This window comes from Monomorium pharaonis, chromosome 4 (assembly GCF_013373865.1).
Source record: "Monomorium pharaonis isolate MP-MQ-018 chromosome 4, ASM1337386v2, whole genome shotgun sequence".
Taxonomy (NCBI): Eukaryota; Metazoa; Arthropoda; class Insecta; order Hymenoptera; family Formicidae; genus Monomorium; species Monomorium pharaonis.
In genome coordinates, this window is record NC_050470.1 from 11,227,136 (window position 1) to 11,248,907 (window position 21,772).

General features: G+C 32.7%; 1 protein-coding gene and 1 pseudogene across 1 annotated transcript in view; one reads left to right on the forward strand and one right to left on the reverse strand.

The window, feature by feature from the left end:
* LOC118645134 overlaps positions 1-21,772 on the forward strand; it is a 198,243-nt gene that overhangs the window by 123,644 nt on the left and 52,827 nt on the right. The window lies entirely within an intron of this gene.
* LOC118645131 lies at positions 2,165-12,445 on the reverse strand (annotated as a pseudogene).

Sequence of the window (21,772 nt, forward strand, 5' to 3'; positions counted from 1 at the left end):
TATTATAATATCATGTAAATTTTATATTAATGTAAACCTTTCATTATTGTAAATATCCTGAGTAACGTAACAAAATAATATTTTTCAGTCAAAACTTTGTCACAAGTAAATTATTAAAAATCTTTGTTTTAATAAAAAGCTCTTTTATTATAAACAAACAGATTAAAAGTAAAAGACCAATTCAATTTTTTATCTATAATTAAAAGCTAAAGTTAGCTTAGATAGAAAAAACTGTAAGCAAAAACAAATTATGCTGGGGGTCTCGTCCGGATGGACTTTTAACTATGTAGTAGTGCATCCCTGCACGTCGTATCAACAGAATTTTAAAAATAAAAATAAAAAAGCGTCCTAAGGGCCTACTCCGATCCGTGCGCTCCTTAGATACGCGCGCGTCCATAGATACGCGTACGTCCGCCATAATTCTTCATTATTTTCTGTTCGTCGATCAACACACACATCGACACGTCAGTCTTTCGTTTCTATTTGCTAAAGTTATTCCTTTTCTGAGACCCATTATGGGTAAGTCCTCGCGGAGATACCGTTCTAGATCTCCTAGAAGTTACAAACGGCACAAGTCGTAGTTCTCCTCGGGATTCTTCAGGCGATGGAAGAAGATCGCGTAATCCGGAGAATATCGAATCGCATTCCTAAGAAGCCTCTCTCTCAGTTTCTCTGGATTGTATCCTGGAGCTGCTAGCAGATCAAGGAAATCGGATCGCTGCGATCGAGGCAAATTCGTATGTTCCCGCGGTGTCACCGTCTGATGCTCCGGCGGATACTCCTCCCCCTCCTTCTCAAGGTCAGCGTCCAGCGGCGACATCATGGTGTCGCAAAAAGATCCCAGAGCCTGTAGAGATCGCAGCTGAGCTGTCTCAGGCCCCTGTTTCTGTCCCGTTGCAGCCCCAGCCGGAAAAGGCTGCGTTGTCGCAAACGATTGCCTCTGTGGCAAACGGAAGGTAAGCGCTTACATGAGGTCTCGGACGGTTCCTATGAAACGGGGCGTCGTACCAGGTGCGTTCCCTTGTCAACCTTTTTGTTGGTCCATCCACAAATTGTCATAGAGGGAACGATTCCGATCGAGTCCTCGATAGCGTTATTTATTAAACCTTCCTTCTTCTGCTTTGCTCGTGACACCGTTCACAATGGTTTTCCGGACTCTCTGAGGACTCATTACTTCCGAGCACGAGGTTAAGGGCGATCTTTTCGATTCGGGCCCTCCTAAAATTAATAAAGTTTTTACTACCTATCTTGAAGATTTCAGCAATCCGCTTTGAAGCAAGACGAAGCCCAGGCTTCGCATCATTCTCAGCTTGCGGCGGCTTTAAATGCGCTCGGCTTAAGAATTTCGTCGTTGATGTCAGAGAAGATAGACCAGAAGAAGGAAGGAAGGCCCTTCTACATTGCTGAAGGAATCCACTTACTTGCTGACCTTCAGTTTCTGACTAGGTCTTTGGATTCGGAGAGTTCTCGCGGTCTGTGGGGTAGACGGCTCTTTTACGGCGCATAGCATCCGCCACGCGTCTACTCCCTTGCAGCCAAACAAGGAGCTCCGTGGACCTTATATTATAAAGGGCCGCGGACTGGTCAGGGGAGTCGCATTTTATTGCTAATTTTTATAATCGTCAATTGTAGATTCTGACGCATTCGCTCCATTTCATTTGCAAGTACCTCCTCTGCATAGTCCTTAACTAGACAATTTTTTCTTTCTTCTCGGAATTTTTTTTCTCGTTTAAAAAAAGCAGACGTGTCTTTACTTCCGTTACTGCGGCCAGTTAATTTGCGCTTTGAACATCTACATAGTTAAAAGTCCATCCGGACGAGAGCCTAGACATAATTACGGATTAAACGAACTCACCGAGTGAAATTCGATCGTAATTATGCTGGGGGTCTCGTCCGGATGGACTTCCCACCTTGGTTCCTGCTTAGCTTTCACCTGTTCCCACCCAATTTTCGAGTTTACGACTTACTGGCCTTTATTGGTTTGAACTATCGAACTTCACTCTGTGAGTTCGTTTAATCCGTAAATTATTGAATATATGTGACACAGTTCAAAATATTATTTAAAAAGTTTTAAACTTTTACAGATTCTGTATCATTGTATTTAATTACTTCTAAATTATCTCAAATTTTAACATAATTTTCTTATTAATTTAAAAGTTGTTTAATTTTTGGGTCACTCTCAATTCTTATGTAAAGAATCAAAAGATATACTTAAAACTTTGCTTTGTGGCATCCATTCACAATCATTGTATTGTTCGGTATTTGAAATGGCACTTCAATCTCCAATTTCCATAGTACTCGTTGCTTCAATTTCGATAAAGCCTGCATAACGGCCTTGATTTTATCTAACCCAATAGTTTTCCATTTTACATTTGTTCCTAAAGATATTACGATAGCTCCATTGTTGCTCCATCAAGAAATACACGTATATCCTGCAAAATAATAATAAAATGAACATTTGATACGTATGAATAATCAATAATATATAAAAATATGTATTTTATAGTTAAAACATCTAAGTAACTGTTGTAACCAGTCGTAAATAATACATTTCAAGTAGATGTCTAATTGTAAGTAGAAAGTCATCATCAAATTTATTTAAATAAAATTTATACATTTCTTATAAGTCATTGTTAAAAATTAAATTCTATTGTATTGTATTTCTTATTTGAATAATATATACCGTGTAAAATTTATCTTCTACTTGAAATGTTCTCATAATGTGTGATTAATTAATAATTTATTAATAAAAAAAATTACAATATTTTTTATTTAATTGCTCTATTTATTTAATTATATATCTTAGTTTAAATAGGAAAGGTAAATTCTCTGAAATCTTTGGATATAGATAATTCATAATTCGGTCTAGGCTTCCATTTCATTCCATTTCTGAGAAATTCCGTTTTCTTAGAACATACAATTTTTCTTTGCTAAAATATTTTTACACTTATTAATTTTTGCTAGTTCTCAAATAAAAAAAACGGTTTCTCTTACCTCGGGAAGCGATTCAACTACCTCACCAGCAATTGGTTGTACGGCCTGGACATTCAATCCTGCAATTCCAAAGTGTTTGGTGGTAAGGGAATTCCAGACGAAAATGCAGCATGAGTATTAAGTAATAAAATATTAATTCTGTCTTTTTCTATTTCATGTAATGGTCTGATCGCGTGACCTACAAATTTCTCAGCAAACTGTTGAAGAGTTGGAAAATAATAGTAATGTCGTAAGACATCACTTGAAATGTAATATAAAACATTCCATGTTCTTTGCCATAAATTTACGGGTTTTATCATGCTTGTTAGAAATGGTCGAACAGACGGATAATTTGGACCACCAATGTAATCTTTGAGCCATGGTGCAGGGCCAAACGGAACATATCCTACTACAGGTGGTTTACCTTTAGCAATCTGAAAAACAATTCCTAATAAAGTGACAATAGAAAATATAACAGTAAAGAATTGTTATTTTATAAAAAATAAGGTAAACAAAAATTAGTTAAAAAGTTATTTTTATTAGCAGTAATATAAAACTTAGAAGTAATATCTAGCACTACTTCTTGTTTTACCAAGTAGAGCAAATTAAAATAAAAACGTTTTGCGAAGTTCTCAATATTTAATAAGAAATTAATTAATAAAAACAAATCAGTTTTAGCAAAAAGCGACAACTTAATACATTTACATGCTTATTTACGATGCCTTCACGACTGCACGAGATTATTTAACAGTGTACTTTATAGATAACATAATTTATTAAAAGAGAAAATAGTATTATGGCTCTTATAGGTATTATAATCACTCATAATAGCTCTGTTATTAAATAAGGAATTCTAGTGATTACTTATAAAATCATTTTTTTAGTAACTTAAAGAAATATGTAGTAACTTAAAGAAATATTATATATAATTTATTAATGAAATATTATATAGATTTGTAAGAGTTTTTATAATATTACACTTCTCGCAAAAATTAAAGGGACAAAAAAATTTTCTAAATTTTTTGCCAATTTTCAACAGGCTGTATTTTAGTGAAAAATGGTCGTACAGGAAATAAAAAAACATAGCTTTTGAAGCTTGAAGACTCTAGTTTTAGAATTTTTTGGTTAAAAATTTTTTTGAGCACCGGTAGCCATGCAATTCTTGGATAAAGCACGAAGAAAAAATTTTCAAAATTTTTTACATTTTTTTTCGCTCTACGGGCATGAAAAAAATTTTTCGAGCTAAACCAATGCATAGGTCGCATAGCCTGTTCATTCAGCTTCAATTTGCTTTTTTCGGAAGTCAGATACGACTATTTGTCTTCGAGATATCGAATTTTGAATGCAAAAGGACCCTCTTTCACTCAACTGCCGATATCTCTGAAACTACTGGTCGCCTAGCGAGCTGACGAGCGGTTTCGTTTCTGCAGAAAATTTCCTACAAAATCTGTCATGGTTGATTGAAAAAAAAATTTTGTCCCACCTGAAACGGTAACGTGAAAAAAGAGCAAAAAATGCCATTTTCCCCTTTTTTGGTAAATCGACTGTGTCTTCGACAATATTGGGGCAAAGCTTAGATTAGAAAAAAATTTTACAGTCTAATATACCCCAAAGACCCCCCTAAATTTTTAGATCGATCAGTTCAGCGGTTTCCCCGGACCGATTGATTGAAATTTTGAAAAAATTAAGGGAACAAGACTTTGTTCCTTAAATTTGACCTAATCTTTTTAAAATTCAATAATTTCATTTTTTTTTACTTTTTACTCAATTTTGAGTTTTTTAAAGATTGAGTAACAAAGAAAAATCCAAAAAAATTTTTTCAAAAATTTTGAAAATTTCCAAAAATTTTTTTTTTAAATTTAAAAAATAATTTGAAAAAAATTTCTTTTTTTTCGTTTTTGAGAAAATCAAACTTTCTGACGAAAATTTTGATTGATGATTGATTTACCGCCGGCATTAACGTTATCCAAAGCATACCACGTGGAGGTTGCACGGTCGGATTTACGCTTCTTTTGTGCTTACGCACGTGTGTTAATGATTCTTCGAAAAAAATGAGACCCCGTGGTTCGTCAGCTCCACAGTATTTTGCGACTCCAAACTCATTTTCTAAAGTGTGTGTGTGTGTGTGTGTGTGTGTGTGTGTGTGTGTGTGTGTGTGTGCGTGCGTGCGTGTGTGTGTGTGCGTGCGTGTGTAAAGTGTGTGTGTCTCGTGTTCAGTATCGAGTGTTCCCGCCTCTACTCCTAATCACAGCTTGCAATCTTTGTCGCATATTCAAAATGCAATTTCGGATCATCTGTTGAGGGATCTGACGCCAAATTCTTATCAAAGCGTTCTCTAATGCTGCCAAATTATTCAGATTCGGATAATTTTGACGCAATCGGCGGCCCAATATGTCCCAGACGTGCTCTATCGGATTCAGGTCAGGACTCATTGCAGGATGCCTCAACAATGTAATGTTGTTTCTCTGAAAAAATTGGCGGGTGATATTCGCTGTATGAGGCCTAGCATTATCCTGCATAAAAATAAATCCTCTCCTGTTCCTTGCTAAAGGTAACACGTGAGGTCGCAAGATTCGGTCGATATAGCGCCTAGCATTGAGATTGTCTCGAACAATCACTAAAGGAGTTCGAGAATCCCGTGAAATTGTAGCCCAAACCATCACCGATCTTCCACCGTAAGCAACAACGGGACGAATGAAACGTTGTTGATAACGTTGACCTGTACGACGCCAAGCTCGAGGTCTCCGGTCGTTACCATACAGGCAAAACCGAGACTCGTCAGAGAAAAAAACGTTGTTCCAATTTCTCATTTGCCAGTTCACATGGTCGCGAGCATACTGCAGACAAGCTCTACGATGTGCAACGGTCAACATCGGTCCACGGGCAGCAGTTCTAGCACGGAGTCCAGATTCGCGAAGACGATTTCTTACCGTCGATTGAGAAATGTTTCGCGGCTGTCGTCGTTGTCGTTGCTGTTGTTGTTGTTGTTGTTGTTGTTGTTGTTGTTGTTGTTGTTGACGGTTTGGGAAGTTTCGGGCGATGATGTTGGCTGGAGCAAAAGGGTCTTGGATAGCCTGTTGAATGATTGCTCGGTCATCTCGACGAGTCGTTGCTCGATGGCGGCCTTGTCCAGCACGTCGTTCATATGCGTTTGTTTCCAGGAATCGGTTGTACGCACGAGACACAACCGAAGCACTTACACCGAGTTGTTCACCAACCTGCCGATATCTGTACCCCTCCTGAACAAGAGTCACAAGCCGAGCGACTTCTGGGGCAGATAAATGTCGCCTGGGAGGCATTATGACACGAATCAAATTTTAAAAGCTGCTGTCAGTAATTTCTTCTTTGAAAATATCGAAAAAGGGTTAGTTTTGAAAAAAACTGTTTTGTAACGCGTAATGGCTCTGCAGGAACGTGAAAATTAATCGCTCAGAATTTCGCATAACGGGTACCGTGGGCACCTTAGGGGTATCAACTTTAATTTTTTCAATAAAATTTGATTTTGATAAAATTTGATTAAAAAATTTATTGAAAAAAAAAGTTTGAATATTCGAATATTCAAACTTTCATTTTCCTTGAAAAAAATTTTATTGAAAAAAATTAAAGTTGATACCCCTAAGGTGCCCACGGTACCCGTTGTGCGAAATTCTGAGCGAATAATTTTTCACGTTCCTGCAGAGCCATTACGCGTTACAAAACAGTTTTTTTCAAAACTAACCCTTTTTCGATATTTTCAAAGAAGAAATTACTGACAGCAGCTTTTAAAATTTGATTCGTGTCATAATGCCTCCCAGGCGACATTTATCTGCCCCAGAAGTCGCTCGGCTTGTGACTCTTGTTCAGGAGGGGTACAGATATCGGCAGGTTGGTGAACAACTCGGTGTAAGTGCTTCGGTTGTGTCTCGTGCGTACAACCGATTCCTGGAAACAAACGCATATGAACGACGTGCTGGATAAGGCCGCCATCGAGCAACGACTCGTCGAGATGACCGAGCAATCATTCAACAGGCTATCCAAGACCCTTTTGCTCCAGCCAACATCATCGCCCGAAACTTCCCAAACCGTCAACAACAACAACAACAACAACAACAACAACAACAGCAACGACAACGACGACAGCCGCGAAACATTTCTCAATCGACGGTAAGAAATCGTCTTCGCGAATCTGGACTCCGTGCTAGAACTGCTGCCCGTGGACCGATGTTGACCGTTGCACATCGTAGAGCTCGTCTGCAGTATGCTCGCGACCATGTGAACTGGCAAATGAGAAATTGGAACAACGTTTTTTTCTCTGACGAGTCTCGGTTTTGCCTGTATGGTAACGACCGGAGACCTCGAGCTTGGCGTCGTACAGGTCAACGTTATCAACAACGTTTCATTCGTCCCGTTGTTGCTTACGGTGGAAGATCGGTGATGGTTTGGGCTGCAATTTCACGGGATTCTCGAACTCCTTTAGTGATTGTTCGAGACAATCTCAATGCTAGGCGCTATATCGACCGAATCTTGCGACCTCACGTGTTACCTTTAGCAAGGAACAGGAGAGGATTTATTTTTATGCAGGATAATGCTAGGCCTCATACAGCGAATATCACCCGCCAATTTTTTCAGAGAAACAACATTACATTGTTGAGGCATCCTGCAATGAGTCCTGACCTGAATCCGATAGAGCACGTCTGGGACATATTGGGCCGCCGATTGCGTCAAAATTATCCGAATCTGAATAATTTGGCAGCATTAGAGAACGCTTTGATAAGAATTTAGCGTCAGATCCCTCAACAGATGATCCGAAATTGCATTTCGAATATGCGACAAAGATTGCAAGCTGTGATTAGGAGTAGAGGCGGGAACACTCGATACTGAACACGAGGCACACACACTTTACACACGCACACACACACACACACACACACACACACACACACACACACACACACACACACACACACACACACACACACACACACACACACACACACACACACTTTAGAAAATGAGTTTGGAGTCGCAAAATACTGTGGAGCTGACGAACCACGGGGTCTCATTTTTTTCGAAGAATCATTAACACACGTGCGTAAGCACAAAAGAAGCGTAAATCCGACCGTGCAACCTCCACGTGGTATGCTTTGGATAACGCTAATGCCGGCGGTAAATCAATCATCAATCAAAATTTTCGTCAGAAAGTTTGATTTTCTCAAAAACGAAAAAAAAGAAATTTTTTTCAAATTATTTTTTAAATTTTCAAAAAAAAATTTTTTGGAAATTTTCAAAATTTTTGAAAAAATTTTTTTGGATTTTTTTTTGTTACTCAATCTTCAAAAAACTCAAAATTGAGTAAAAAGTAAAAAAAAATGAAATTATTGAATTTTAAAAAGATTAGGTCAAATTTAAGGAACAAAGTCTTGTTCCCTTAATTTTTTCAAAATTTCAATCAATCGGTCCGGGGAAACCGCTGAACCGATCGATCTAAAAATTTAGGGGGGTCTTTGGGGTACATTAGACTGTAAAATTTTTTTCTAACCTAAGCTTTTGCCCCAATATTGTCGAAGACACAGTCGATTTACCAAAAAAGGGGAAAATGGCATTTTTTTGCTCTTTTTTCACGTTACCGTTTCAGGTAGGACAAAATTTTTTTTTTAATCAACCATGACAGATTTTGTAGGAAATTTTCTGCAGAAAACGAAACCGCTCGTCAGCTCGCTAGGCGACCAGTAGTTTCAGAGATATCGGCAGTTGAGTGAAAAAAGGTCCTTTTGCATTCAAAATTCGATATCTCGAAGACAAATAGTCGTATCTGACTTCCGAAAAAAGCAAATTGAAGCTGAATGAAGAGGCTATGCGACCTATGCATTGGTTTAGCTCGAAAAATTTTTTTCATGTTTGTAGAGCAAAAAAAAATGTAAAAAATTTTGAAAATTTTTTTTTCGTGTTTTATCCAAGAATTGCATGGCTACCGGTGCTCAGAAAAATTTTTAACCAAAAAATTCTAAAACTAGAGTCTTCAAGCTTCAAAAGCTATGTTTTTTTATTTTCTGTACGACCATTTTTTACTAAAATACAGCCTGTTGAAAATTAGCAAAAAATTTAGAAAATTTTTTTGTTTCTTTAATTTTTGCGAGAAGTGTATATATACAAAGATATTGTGATTAATTCTGACATTATATATTATTTCCTGAGACTATTACATAGTTCTGTATATTATTTTATGTTCAAAATTATAATTTTAATCAATTTCGATTAATATTAATCAGCGATTAGACATTAGTGTTACCAGTAATTTGTATTTATCAAATAATAATAAAATTATAATTTTATTTATATATTAAAAGCATAATATCAAATGCTGTAATCAATCAAATACAGAATATTTAAAAAATAAGAGAATTTTTACTTTGTTCTAATAATAAACTAGTTTTACTCTTCATGTTAGCAATTTTTCCAATAAATTAAAGTCAATCAAATTTGATTGAAGTAGCCCTGAGAATCAATAATACTCAATTTTACGATCGTTTAACTTAGTTTACAAGTGTGAATATGCGAGGTTCAATACATCATTGAAATAAATACCGCAACTTAGGCCTATAGCAATATTTATCAATTCACACAAATATTACTATGCACTAGTTTTTTGCCTCAACCAAAAAATGACACTCTTCTATACATATTGTGGCGGCCTGGCGGCACGCCACAGCGCACGCGCGCACGGCGTCCGCGGCCGGGTCAGCGGCCCCGGCGACCGCGAGTAGTGCACGCGGCCGCCACTAGGCGAAAGCGCGGCGCCTCAAACTCGGAAGTAAAAATACAACATCTGGTTTACATAAGAAGGCTGACATGCCGTGGCTACTGATAAGGATCCCGAGACACCACGTGCGCTCTCACGTACACTCGGAAAGCACATTCCTCGCGCTCTACTGGAGAAGAAGCGGGCAGTCTTCCGAGAGCTGTTCGGTTATTTGGTAATGACAGCGACTATAGGAAGTCCTAACCTCCTTCGGGTGCCACCTAATCTTTCCACAACCAGCACGAACCCTCTTCCGAGAGTTCCGAGGCTGAGGCTGACGAGGAAGTCCTAACCACCTACAAGCACTTTCGAGCGGCGCCTAATCCTTCTACAACCAGAACGAACCAGCTTCCGGCTACCTCAAGATCCTATCGATTACACACTGACGCAATTATAATTGTACATACAAAAAGATCAAATATATCCAACACGTATTATTATTGTTAAAAGGGGGCCTTCTGATTAATCAAGTTCTAACCATACTTCTCCACATATATAAAAATATAAAGGTTAAAAAAGTTTTAAAAAGTTAATAAAAAATTAGTAGTTTAAGAGATATATTATAATTAGCTTTTTCGCCCGCGCTTCGCGAAAAAGCTCTTACTTCATGCACACACATATATAAGTACCGCTTCTGTTTGTCCGCGGTACTTATATAACACTGAAATGTCAGCCTAATCATTTCTATGTCCATCCATTTGCTTTTGGTATTCAAATTTTACATTTTTTGATCAAAAATACACGCCCGTGTGAGTAGTTCGCGGAAATACAAACTAACAAACATGTGTACTTATTGCATAATACAAAATTATTAGTGGTGCCGTTTACATCAGTACATCATGCCGTACTCAAGCGTGATCTTGTCCTATACATTTTTTTACCAAACTTTTTATAATGAAGATCATGTTTTGTAACCCTCTTTATAATAAAAATCCGGATTCAATGGATTCATATATAATAGGTTGTTTCGTTTAAGGACCTACATTTCTTAAAGTTACGCCATTTATTTATGAAACATCTTCCTGTATATGGAAATTCCTAACCCATGACTGCCATCTTCAAAAAATTTGGAATTAAATGATACCATTTGCAAGTGGTTCGGGCCGCAAATGACGGTGTAGGTCGGGGTCATACAGATAAACGCATACCCGCTACTAATCTATATAAAGGAAATTTTAGAAAACCCCTGTTTATGTAGAAAAAAACTTCTAATTTTATTCCCAAATTTAAAACAAAATGAGACCAATTGTATGAGGATCGGACATCAAATACTGAAAACTATTTGCGGACATACAGACATACAGACAACTAAACTCATATACATAAATTTTTGAAAAATTCTGTATATGTAAATAACACTTTTTTACATTGATTATTTATTTATTCATTTCCATATACAGGTTGTTTCATAAATGTTTGGCGTAACTTTAAGAAATGTAAGTCCTTAAATGAAACACCCTGTATAGGGAAACTCCAATCCCATGGCAGCCTTACTCGTTAAATTTTAAATAAAATGTGACCATTTGCAAGAGATTGGGGTACAAATGACGATGTTGTTTGCGGTTATACAGACAAACGCTTATCCGTTATTAATCAATATATAGATAATTTTTTAATAACCCTGTATTTTGAAAAACCAAACCCATAGCAGCAATCCTCGTAAAATTTGGAATAAAATAAAATTTTTTGCATTAGAATCGGACCACAAATGACGGAGTAGTTCGAGGAGTTATGGACATACATACATCGCGACTTATATATATAGATTTATTCTAATGTATTTTAATATAAAGTATATAAAAATATCTTGTAAACTATTGATTTTTTTATTAAATTTACTTAATTCTTTCAGTTTATTAATGATAGATATTGCTTTATTCTTACCTCCCACAATCCATACAAATATTCATTTAGAGAAACGTCATGCACTATAACATCAAATTCGACAGTCTTAATGGTTTCCAAAAGCTCTTTCGCCTCTTTACTTTTTATCATTGATTTACATGATTCAATACCCCACTCATACATAAAATAAGTCATGTAAAATGTGCTGTAGGTTTCCCACTCAGCTGGATTATATTCCTCTTTGTCAAAAGTGTTTATCAATTCTTCAAAAACCTAATAATAAAATATCCAGCAAAAACTTGATAATAAATACTTATTATCATACAAGAAAAGGCATTAAAAAATGTGATAAATTATTTCCAAAAACACATTGAGATAATACGACCAATGACAAAAATTATTGTACAAAACAATATTACAAAACAGAAAAGATATATTCAAATGTTTTATCTAACATGTGTTATAAATTAAAAATAAATAATTTATTTGCATAATGTCTTCAAATAATTTAATATACTTACAGTGTATGTCAAGTTTTGCGCGAGTTTACCCTCAACTTTAGGCTTATATATACTCGCTGCGTGTACATGGTGGCCCTTACGAAGTAGTTCTTTAATTAAAGCCATCGTCCAGACATGATGGCTTGGAGATGCGACAGGCTCTATTAGTAAAATCGACAATGGTTTCGATGCTGTCACAAAGCTCATTAACATATAACAAACAAAATAATACAATAAAATAAACCAGCGTAACATTGTTCCGTAAAACCTCTCGCAAGTTTTTCAAAAAGATCACAGAACTGAATGTATCAGTAACGTCTAGTATAGTCATTCTCTCTCTTCTTATTTCAAGGTGAACACCATTTATCAATGATATAGCTCTACGTCATAGCTTATCAGTACCATCACAACGATATTTTCTTGTCAACTCAAATTCATATTCAGAACACATTTAAAAAGATAACAACACGCAGTTTTCTTACTTTATCTTTGTCTAACGAATGATAAAGATAAAATAACGAAAAAAACGCTAACGCCTTTAAAAATACGTTCTGAATACGTGTTTGAGATGCACAATTAAAAAAAAACAGAGAAAAACTGTACAAATTATAGTATAGAGAATAATAAATTATTAATAATATATAGAATGTCCCAGACTTATCATATCTATTAAGACAAATGCTTGAAATCATTTTGGGTGATCTTAAAGATCTACCATTGATAGATATTGCGATAAGTTTGGAACACTCTGTATAAGTTAATCACAGCTCCTGTCATCGTTGTTGAATCAAATGAAATTATTCACATGCAGAATAATCATGCAATTGATCATTACATAACACATGAGATAATAGAATAATTATTGTCATACATGTATAAAAAATTTAATATTGTATTACATAATGTATGAAAATGTACAAATAAATAATAAAAAGAGTCGAATATGTAGATATTTTAAATATGAATAAGATTTCTTTATGTATAGATACAAATTAAGTCTGTTATATGTGATTACATTGAATAAGATGTAAGAATGTTTTCTCACAATGTACACAGTGTTTTAATATACGCAGTCAGTATAACAAATATCCTTTTTAAAAAAATTAAAACTACTAAAGTTCTATTTTATAAAATTAGAATGTATAAATATGCAATTTACAATTACATATGTTTTAAAAAGAAATAATATGTTTTCTTTACACTAACTGATTTATTTTATTTTGTGTATAAAAACACTTAAGATATAATTGTCAAAAAATTAATGTTTTAGAAGATATTTTATATACTTTGTACTTTATGGAAAAATATAAAATAAAACATTAAAAATCTTGTAAACTACAATTTTTTAATAACTCTATTTTAATATTTTTATATACAAACCCGATCAAAAATTTTTCATGTAAAAATATATAAAAATTTGTAGAATTATGTATCAAAAATGTCCATGCAAAATTTTATATTGTATATTTTTATATAAGTTTACATAATTTTATATACTTTTATATAATTCTGATATAATTCTACAAATTTATACATACTTTTACATGAAACATTTTTTATTGAGAAAGAATTATTCATATGTAATTATATATAATTAAATAGAATTATGTATAATTATATATAATTGTAAATAAGCAATTTTTTTCCCGGCAAAAATTTTTTTATACAAGAGTATGTATAAATCTATAAAATTATATCAAAATTATATAAAATTACATAAAAATATGTAAAATTAAATAAAAATATACAATGTAAAATTTTGCATGGACATTTTTGATACATAATTCTACAGATTTTTACATACTTTTACATAAAAATTTTTTGATCGGGAAATAATTAAAAATTACGTTATGATAAAAAAATTTATTTTAAAAACATTGCTTATATAAAATTTTGAAAAAGTAATTTTTTACAAAAAAAAAAACAATTTTATTATTTGTTCCCCTTTAAAACATAATTTTTATCTGAAATATTTTTCCGTATTTTCTATATTTTTTTATATATTTTACTATTAAAACAGGATACCTTATATATCATTAATCTCACCGTATCAAGTTAACTATTAGTTAACTGTTGTTAGCATAAAAATCTAAACTTTATTCTGGCTTCAAAGTCAAATTAAATGTCAATTTATAGTTGACTAACATAAAAATGACTCGACAAGTGCCGATTTTTAGTCAGTCAATAAGTCGATTTAAAGAAATTGACTTTACGGTAATTATAAATCGGCTTTTAATCAATTTTAGCCAATTTTAAGTAATTTAACTACCACGTCGTGTAGATCATTAATAATACTACGTTTGTTTGTATTTATTACTTTATTCACTTTATTGTATTTAAAATAGTTGCATGCAACTGTTAATTTTCAAAGACTTATGCTTGTTTCTTTTTACTTAATTTAGATATCATATATATATAATTAAAACAAAAATTGATTAGTATCTTTATAATAAAAAATATACTTAACAATATTATAATAATATTAAAAAATAAAAATGCATAAACGTCGATTAGATTTTGTTCCATCCAGTTCTGAGATCTATAAGAGGTGTTGCTAAACTTCCATTTGGATGACGAACAGAGTATTCGATGCTCCAAATAGCTAAATCTAACGGCGGTATTGGACGATCCCGAAATTCGCTGGATAATTGTTTCATGTTTCTCGTATAACTGCAATAAAATGGTTTACTATTAATAATATAACACAAACTTACACATTTTAACTGAAAAAAGCTATAGAAAATATAACAAAATATAGAAGATATAGCAAAATATAGAAAAAAAATTTTTTAATTAGTTATTTTAAAAATAATTGTTTTAACAAAAACCTTTAAAACCGACCATATACTATATTAGACATTATTTGAAATAATTATAAAATAAGAACTGTTAATTTTGTGTCTAAATAATAATTGTAATATTGAAACATAGAAATTGAAACAGAAATTGAGATATAATACCTTTCATTGTAAATTATTTCTTCAATTGCGTGTATTATAGTTTGCATGGACAAAGTTTTAATATCCAAATATATACCAACGCCTTTAGCTACTAACATTTGTGCATTGAATTTTTGATCCATAAAAAAAAGCATTACGATTGATGGTATACCTTTCCAAATGGCTTCCTGCGTGCTGAGAAGACCACCGTGTGTCCAAAGTGCTTTTACATTTTTATGAGCTAAACATACGAAGTTATAATAATATTTACCATATATTATACTAAATAAAAATAACAATTTTAATCAATACTATATAAATGTCATCCTTACAATTAAAAATGTCATTCAATTGATTTCAATTTTATCTTGCTCAATGCTATTTTTAAGATAATGGTACTACAGTGACATGTAAAATTGAAATTTTATAGACTTTCTATACCAAAAGAACTGTTTTACTATAATATCAAAAAATTTAGTTAGATAGAGATGTAAAAATAATTTTGTTAGATTAGCAAAATAGTTATAAAAGAAATTCAAATATGATGAGTAATGCTGCAAAAATTCCGGCATTAGCGATCACCTTAATTTTACATAATTATTTTAACAATTTAACAAAATTATTTTTATATCTGTACCAAGCTAAATCTTTAAATGTTTGGCAAAATTGTTTTTTTCCATCTAATAGTTAATAAAGAAGGAAAGTTTAAATTATAAACTTAATTATAAAAATGTTTTATATTAAGATTAAGAATATAAATAAAATAATTAATTAAATAAGCACAAGAAAATATATATTATTTCTGGTATTTCTTTATATTTTTCTAATAAATCAAAAGACGTACATAAAACTTCATTTTGTGGTATCCATTTCCCAATCATTAAATTGGTCGGTATTTGAAACGGCACTTTAATATCTAATTTCCATAGTACTCGTTGCTTCAATTTTGCCAAAGCCAATATAACAACCTTAATCTTGTCTAGCCCGATAAATTTCCATTTTACATTTGTTCCTAACAATATTATGATTCTTTGCTTCATCAAGAAACACGCGTATATTCTATGAAATAATGTAAAACATTTTGATACATATTATGTAAAAAAATATATTTTATTGACAAAAATTGAATAATCATTATAACCAACTCTAAATAACTGATACATTTTCAAAAGGATTATATTTAAGCAGAAAGTAATTAAATGAAAATTATACAAACTTTTTTAAGTTTTTATAAATTATTGTTAAAAATTAAGTATTATTGTATAAAGAAATGTTTTCGTACTTCTAAACTTAATAATATATTATTATATGTATACTTACAGTGTATGTCAAGTTCTGCGCGAGTTTACCTTCGACATTGATATCATGATCAATGCTCACTTCGTGTATATGATGACCTTTACGAAACAGTCCTTTAATCAAATTTACCGTCCAGATATGATGACTAGTTGATACTAAAGGCTCTATTAGTAAAATCGATAATGGTTTCGACATTGTCACAAAACCGATTAATAAACAACAAACAAGATAAAACATCAAAGTGAGAAAATTCGACATTGTTGTAACAAATAAACAAGAATCTTCTGTCCTTTCACTCACGTCCCAAGAGACCGAATGTTTTACACAGTTTGTCTCACATCCGTTCACAATCAGTTCTTATATTTGAAACCGTAGTCTTAAGTAACTTTTATGTTTTTATAACCAATCACAGGCCAGTATTCATTCTTATTTTAAAACGTTGCGCATGTCGAGGCATGGCAACGCGAACAAACCACCAGAGTTGCAGCAACGGTCGTAAGAAAGAAATTAACCAATTAATATAACAGTTAAAAACAACGCAATGAACTGTAAAGCTTATTTTGTTGAATTTTATAAGCTCCCCGGAAGCTCTAAAATATAAATTTCCTGGGAGCTTGTTTTGTCGAATTTTATAAACACCTCGAAAGCTCAAAAATATGAACTCCCTGAGAGCAAATTCTGTAAGTTCCTTGGGAGCTCAGCAATATTAACTCCTTGGGAGTTTGTTTTGTCAAATTTTGTAAGCTCTTCGGAAGCCTCGCAAAATGAACTCCCTGGGAGCTTATTTTGTTGAATTTTATTAGCTTTCCGGAAGCTCAAAAATATGAACTTTCTGAGAGCTTGTTTTGTGGAATTTTGTAAGCTCCTCGGGAGCTCAGCAAAATGAACATCCTGGGAGCTTGTTTTGTCGAATTTTGTTAGCTCCAACGAGAGCTCGGCAAAATAAACTCCCTGGGAGCTTGTTTTGTCGAATTTTGTTAGCTCCAACGAGAGCTCAGCAAAATAAACTCCCTGGGAGCTTAATCGGAGCTTTGTGCTGTGTGGGTAAATAAAGACAAACATATATTTATTTAATAGGTAAGTTTACCAAGAAGTTGGAACAACCAACCCTTAGACCCTCTTTGTCGGATCGCGACGCTAGCGCTCACACTCGTTCCGGATATATTATAGTTCCTGTGTAAGGGCCTAAACACAATTCCAGGCAACAGGCAATAAGAACAGAAATAATGAAAGAGAGAAAGAGAGAAAGGATCTTCTTCTCTCTTTCTCTCTTACTGTATTTGTTACGTATTGTTTACGTAACTGTTAAAACTTACATAAATCTTTTTCATAGAGACAGTACACAAGCAATTGAAATTATTATAAATTGCATGGATAAATTTTAAGTTAATGTTATTATCCAAATTTAATCATATCTAATAAAATTTTAAAATATAGAAGTAACAATTATTAATTGTGCAAAAAGAATTATAATTTTGTAGAAATATGATATACAGGGTAAATTTTAATGGCTGTTCCAACTTTTTACCATGAGAGATGGGATTACCGACTGCAATCTTATAAGAATGCAGTCGGTAATCCCATCTCTCATGGTAAAAAGTTGGGACAGCCATTAAATATATATTGAAAATTTTTGACGGTTTTTAATATCTTTCGTTGGTACAATATCAATATAAAATAAAAAATAAAGAAATGTAATTTTCACAATACTAATTATTAACAAAGTCAACGGTGTAATTTGAAAGTCGCCAGTGATGATTTGCAATAAATGAGACTAATTTCTTCTTCAAGTTGACACAATAACTGGCAAATTTTTATTAGATAATTACAAATACGACGTTTCGGCCTTTGCTTTGGGCCCTTATCAAGTACAATCACACATAAATTTGTGACTTGTGTCAGCGAATTAAGATTGTAGCTGTGAATTGTAAAAACGAGTGATGTATAAAAACTTTTTTTTGTACCGCATCTTAATTAAATTAAACATATACTAATAAAAAAAGACGACCAAAAAACTTACTTGTGTTTGCATTAAACATTCGTGTCAATTAATAAAATACAGTTAGTGAAATCCTTGCGTGTGTATATTATAGAGATAATTACATGAATATTAAAATTGGTAATATAAGTCTTTACTGGTGAGCAGTAACCGTCAGACTGAATTGGTATACAAAAACAAAAATATCGAGGCGCAAGCAAAGGCAAACATTCATGTATGTCTAATGACTCTGTTGTAAATTGGATTAAGGTTTTCAGTGTCTTTCTGCAAATTTAAAGTATTGGTCGTCTTTTTTATGAGAAACATTTCTGCGATTTCTCTTTTCCGAGTATGTTTTTCGTTATGTAGTAATGTAGGTGTCGACCAATTAAAGTCATGATCTTTGGAACATCGATGTAGGCTTACAACGGACTGACTACTTTCATGTTTTTTAATGTTGTTCATATGTTCATTAATGCGTTTTCCTAAATGACGTTTAGTTTGTCTGATATACAACGCCGAACAATCTTTACAATTAATGCGATACGTTTGTTTTCTTTAAATGTTCAATTCTATCTTTTCCGCGTCTATTTATTTCGTTAAGTTTTTTTGGAACTGTATATACAGTATTTAAACCTAACTTATTTAAAAAGTGGCTGATACTGTCACTGTTTCCCTTGACATATGGTAGTATTATGCATTTTTTGAAGTCAAATTTTGTTCTCGAAACGTTAGGCAACTCTTTCTCCCGCTGTTTTAAAAATTTTTTAACATGACGGTCTATTAAGTCCAAGGGGAAGCAATTGTTTAATAGGATCTCTTTGACTTTTTTAATGTTCGCTTCATGAAATCTATCGTCGGACAACAATATCGCGTGATCGACTAAACTGATAATAGTATTAATTTTGTACTTTGCAGGATGACTGGAATAGAAATTTACATAAGTCCGGAGAATGTCGGTTTATTAAACCAATTTGTGAGTAATTTATTATTATCTTTTATAATAGTCATATTTAAAAAAACAAATTGAACCAGATGATTCTCGTTCACATGTAAATTTTAGTCTCGGGTGGTAGTTATTAAAGATGTCAAGAACTTGGTTTATGACAGTAAAAATATCATCCACATATCTGACATACATTGACACATCTGGTCGACATCTACATTACTAGATAACGAAAAATATACTCGAAAAAGAGAAATTGCAGAAATGTTTCTCATAAAAAAGACGACCAATACTTTAAATTTGCAAAAAGACACTGAAAACCTTAATCCAATTTACAACAGAGTCATTAGACATACATGAATTTGCCTTTGCTTACGCTTCGATATTTTTGTTTTTGTATACCAATTCAGTCTGACGGTTACTGCTCACCAGTAAAGACTTATATTACCAATTTTAATATTCATGTAATTATCTCTATAATATACACACGCAAGGATTTCACTAACTGTATTTTATTAATTGACACGAATGTTTAATGCAAAGACAAGTAAGTTTTTTGGTCGTCTTTTTTTATTAGTATATGTTTAATTTAATTAAGATGCGGTACAAAAAAAAAGTTTTTATACATTACTCGTTTTTACAATTCACAGCTACAATCATGATTCGCTGACACGAGTCACAAATTTATGTGTGATTGTACTTGATAAGGGCCCAAAGCAAGAGCCGAAACGTCGTATTTGTAATTATCTAATAAAATTTGCCAGTTGTATCAACTTGAAGAAAAAATTAGACTAATATTTATTAAGTATTTAATAAAATCTGAATTTTCTGTGATTCACAGTTCATATAACACATAAAACATAATTAACATAAATTATATTATATAATGCAGATTATTTATATCTTACGTTACGTATAAACACTTAATCCTGATTTTTATTAATATATAATAACTGTATCTTCTTATGTATCTAATATGTGTGCTATGTATAATCTATGTGTGCTAATTTTAAATAAAAAATTTTAGTTAAAAATTTTATTAAATTTTTTTCTAATTTTTAGGACTAGTAATCTATGTTGGTCATGTTGGTCATATGTTGTTCAGAAACAAAAGTCATAACCAAATTTTATTCCGAACTTTTATTCCAAATTTTATTCCAATATGCGTGAAACTTTTGCTTGCAACAGTAAGTAAACATAAAAGCTAAACAATTATTTTTTTACAAAACAATTATAATTAATTATTTACATTTCTAGAAACTATTTTACAAGTGTTTAGCATTTTTGAATATTAGATTTTAATTTCATTTACATTTCTTTCGCTAGAAAAGTTGGTAAGAAAGTAATTACAAAATATTTACAGTAAAAAAAGAAAAACAAAAATATACCGTCGCTTGTATTTTAAATCATATGTACATTAATGCATATTAATATCAATTACCTTTTTTATAGTCAGTGTATTTTTTTTTTGTAATTTTTTTAAGATTGCTTTTTTCACTTATTTTTTATTTTTATAGCCAATGTAGTTTTTATTCTTTGTAGTTTCTTCAAGATTGCTTTTTCACTTGTTTTTTATTTACCAAATTATTTAAAACGATAAATAGAATATTTGCGAAGAATTTCTTTCAGTTATTTTTGTTTTTTCTAATGTAGTCTTGCATTTTTCAAATGGATAGTAAATTCTTGAAAAAAAAAATGCTTCGAGTTTAATATTTTCACAAAACAAGATCTAAACAGAAATATACAAAATTATAGTATACATAAAAGAATCGCTCAATTTCCTACTCCCTTTTATAAATTCCGAGCAAAAATTCCGAATGCAACTTCATCCGGATAATGTTTCCTTTATAAGGTATACAAATATGTGCCGAGCGCATTCGGGTCCGACTCAGGAATAATGAGAACACGTTAGCCAGGTGGGAGCCGTGGGCCTCTGAATTAGACCTTGGCCCTCCCACATCTACTTATAACCCTCGTGAGACCCCAAGATCCTCCGTTAGCTGCGGCACGCGTATAATTGGGCCCGAACTCGTTCAATCTGATTATTTCAATCTTGCGGTCTTAATGGGGCCCGCAGGGCGCCAAAACAATTTAGATAAGACTCGTTAAAGTGCGCGTAACAGATGCCGTGCGTTCTCAAAGCGGCAGCGATCGCGACCTTTAGGGCCGATCGACTGTTTACATCATTTTGGTTTTCGTAATTAAGCAAAGTTATGATAACACGTTGATAAAATAAAAACCAAAAATAACGAATTGAACCAACACCATTCTTATAAATGTGGGTAAGAATATTATTATATAATTTTAAATGATCTTTGCATCCAGGTAGTAAGAGTAGACATGTACAACTGTACCGTGAATAATGTTTGACAATTAGTGAATTAAATGAAGATGCTCTCTATTTTTTGCTACATTTGTGTTCTACAAAATGCAAGAATTAAATAATTTTGTAGAATACGAATGTAGAGAAAAATAGAGAGCGTCTTCATTTAATTCACGATGCATGAAGAATTA